Genomic DNA, 3,815 nt, shown 5'->3' with positions numbered 1-3,815 from the left:
GCATATGCGTTCGGCTCGACTGAGCCGCTCGGCCACGTTCGGAAGCTGTACGGGCTATAGTGAATAGCCCGTACAGCAGCCCTTCGGTTCTACTGAACCGAAGGGGTCCTGGGGCCGAAGCTAGCAGAAGGATTGGCCGAAGCTATGGCTAGAGCGACTCCACTATATGGAGGAGCAATGAAGCTACTCTTGGACAACAGTATTGTCACCCTTTGGAGAGTGTGGTGTTAGATAGACTAGCAAACGTTGATGGACTTGACTAGCAGATTAAAGCTGAACTCCACTTTAACTAGTTACAGCAACAGAGTTTTTTTTGTTTTTTACCTTTTGGGATAAAGTTTTTACATAAATGAATAAAAGCTGACCATTGTAATCACCCCTGTCAGTGTTAAATGGTTTTTCTCAATCCTCCAAGTGCCACTTTGATTGGACAGCTTGGTCTGTTAAAGGAAGTTAAAAAATAGCAGAAGTCCTGGATGGATCATCAGGTGAAAATAAATTTAAAAAATTAAAAATGAATGCAGCCACCACATTTAAGAATTTCTAAGTTGTAATATGTTACATTTTTGTTTTGGGGTTTAGATACACTTTAAAGAATGTAATTAGTTGAGCTATCGTTAATGGAGGGATTTATTTCAGATTCCTTTAACCCGGATGCTTCCCGGCAAGTGGAAGTACATTTATGTGATTGTTTCTCTGCTCGCGCGCGCACAAACAGAATCCCGCCTGCAATGTAAACAGCCGTGCACAGTGCGGGCCCCCCCTCTGCTGCCCCCCCTCTGTTGTCGATGCCGTTTATCCCGGGCTCCGCTTTCCCCCCTGCGCTGCACAGGCCCGACAACACCGGCACAGCAGCTACTAGTAGAGAGAAGAGGAGAGATCTGCATTTCCCCCACCGCTGATCTCTCTTTCTCTCTCTCTATATGCGGAAGCAATTTGTATTATATCACTTCCGCCTTTAGCTGTCATTTGCCAGCGAAGAAGCTGGTGAAGCAGATATCTGCTTCATCAGCTTCTTTGGGGGTCCCAATGTGACATTAGGGGTCTTGGGGACCCCTGATGTCTCCATAAAGAGAACCTTTCATTGTATATTGGCTATCACATAGGGGGTTTTTTAGCAGTCAAGTGTAAAAAAAAAATTAAAGTCTCCTATTAAGAAAAATTTCAAAACACCAAAAAAAAGTCCCCAGCCCCCATGTGCACACATATATAAACGTAAATACGCGCCGGGTGTGCCTACATGCGAAAACAATGATTACGCCGCACATGTTACATATCGCCGCAAACGTCAGAGGGTGAGCAATAATTTTAGGGCCATTAATCACTGATCACACTAAACTGATGCGCGGTAAAAGCTTTCAAGCGTCGTGAATGGCCAATTTTAGGCATGGTAGTTTTTTGCGATTTTGCGGGTGCCAAAAACTTTAAAGCTTGACATGTTTGGTGTCTATTTTCCCGACGTGACCCCGTCTTTTATGTTTTACCAAAAAATGGGTAATAATAAATGTTTTATAACATATAGTAGGGGAGAACAGTTTTTTTTTTTTTACATTTTTGGTGCTTTTTCATTATATAGTAAAAAATTAAAACCCCCAGTGATTATTAAATACCGGCAAAAGAAAGCTCTATCTGTCCCCAATAAATGGTATAAAATTAATTTCAGTACAGCGTTGCATGACGGAATAAATGTCAGTCAAAGTACCGCAGCGCTGAATACTAAAAAATGGCCTGGCCAGGAAGGGGGTTTAACACTTTGGTCAGCAAGTGGTTAAAAATGTAAAGTTGAATTTTATGTTCTATAAATGTATTTGACATACTCCCTTTGTATCTGTTTATCCAAGTACAGTGCTGGAAATTGTTCAGAACTAGCTATTCATCTCTTACTGGTAATCTGAGCACTCAAAGTAAGCTGCATCCCAGGCATTGTCTACCGAGCATGGCCATGTTCTCCAATGCAAACACACATGCTGTGTACAAAGGTGCACAAACAAACCAGCATCAACCCAGGCAACCCTCACTGAGGGTGAGAGTTCCACTTTAATAAATGACAACCAGAACACTTACAACTAATCTGAACACATATCAGCTTTAATAAAACCTTTACTGTTATAACGACTATTTATTACTATGTGGAAGACTTTCAGTGGCAATAAACCTAAATAACAAGTCAGCATATATGGAACAGCTTTAAAAAATGATTAATGCTACATGCACACGGCGTAAGAAACTATCTGATCATATTTTTTGTATTTACGAGCAAAAATTTCCAGCGTACTGATCAGTAAGATGTTTGATGAATCTAAATGCACGCGACCATAAAAAAAACACAATGCAAAGTGTTTTTATTAATGGATCTGAACGCAGGTGTATTGTTTTCAATGGTGCCATGCACACAGGTGCGTAAACATGCTCTGCGTTTAGATCCGTAATACAAAAACTTGCCCCCGAGAGCATACATTTGATGTGCATATGCATGTAAACATATGTTTAAGCGTATATATGCGTAAGTGCGTAAACGAGGTTCAAACAAAATTACACTGAAAACAGAGCAGGAGGAATGGAACAAGAAATTGACACATTTAAACGCATACATGTTTACACATCTATACGCAAGCATTTTACTGATCATTACCTAGAAATGTTTTGACCAGAAAAAAAAAATGGGTATATATTTGGTACATTTCTTTACGTCCATGTGCAAGTAGCCTCAAATTTATGTACTCAGACACAGATTTTTTGATTTTGTATTATAGATCTAAAGGCGTTGCATGTGTACACACTTGTATGCATGTCCCTATTGAAAATAATATACAGTACCTGCATTCTGATCCATAAATAAAGAACTTATTTGCATTGGGTGTTTTCATTGCCCTGTGTATGAGGCCTAAGGCTTTACATGCACATGGGCATAAAGATTTACCGATGTACATATGTTTATGGGTTTTTTTACCAAAAAGTTCCACCGGAAATGACCAGTAAAATTCTTGCACTTGGACGCGTAAATACGTGTGTGCAAAATTCTCGCCCCATTTCTCCTGCTCTGTTTTTGATGTAATTTTCTTGTTTGGACTTAATTTACGGGCTTAAAATGTATGTACTTGGATTTTTCCTTTTTTTTTTTTTTTACAAATCTGAAAACTATAACATCTCAACATTACTATGATATTTATTACATTATGGGGAAGATATATTTTTACACACACACAACGACTAATTATAATTCCATAAAAATACTATAAATGTATGAGCCTCTTTTAGCCTAAAATGGTGTATAACATAGAACAATAGCCTGTACAGCAAATTTAAGTACAATGTCAGAAGTCTCACCATCTGTGCATACATCATAGGAACATTCTCTTATCACTGAATTGATATTTAAGCGCTTGTTCCAGGTAATTATAGTAATGTATGTTTTTTTTCAGCCCTTGAGAGACCAAAGCACACCTGACTTGTGCCATCCATTACCAGCTCCTGTGAAGAGGGTGAAGCCTCCCCATGTCCTCTCATTCCTGCACTCATCAAATGATAACGCAGGGCTATTCAGGCTCCATGGACCACAGTAAAGAAGCATTCATTAAGCCGATGAATACCATAGAAATGTATGGATCCAGCATAATCAGGTTTCCTCCTGCAGGCTGTAGTTAGGGAGTAAGCAAGCAGCCCTGAGAATAGGAGCTACTGTTAGGAAGAAGTCATGCATATAATTGACTATATTTAACATAACCATTTTAATGATCACTTATTAAAAGTGCATTTATTTAAATTGGTGGGGTCTACAATTTGTCCAAATCAACTTTATAAGTTAAAAAAAGGGT

General features: G+C 39.1%; 1 long non-coding RNA gene across 1 annotated transcript in view; it reads right to left on the bottom strand.

Annotated features, from left to right (window-relative positions):
- Positions 1-3,527, bottom strand: part of LOC108796024 — a 22,886-nt gene extending 19,359 nt beyond the window's left edge. The window contains exon 1 of the long non-coding RNA XR_001941779.1: positions 3,466-3,527. This is a non-coding gene — a long non-coding RNA (uncharacterized LOC108796024). The remainder of the gene's footprint in view (positions 1-3,465) is intronic.
- Between the last annotated feature and the right edge of the window lie 288 nt (positions 3,528-3,815).

Source organism: Nanorana parkeri, unplaced genomic scaffold (genome assembly GCF_000935625.1).
Source record: "Nanorana parkeri isolate BGI_ZX_2015 unplaced genomic scaffold, ASM93562v1 scaffold1042, whole genome shotgun sequence".
Taxonomy (NCBI): domain Eukaryota; kingdom Metazoa; phylum Chordata; class Amphibia; order Anura; family Dicroglossidae; genus Nanorana; species Nanorana parkeri.
The sequence above is the reverse complement of the archived record's forward strand: the minus strand, read 5'-3'. Positions and strand labels throughout refer to the sequence as shown.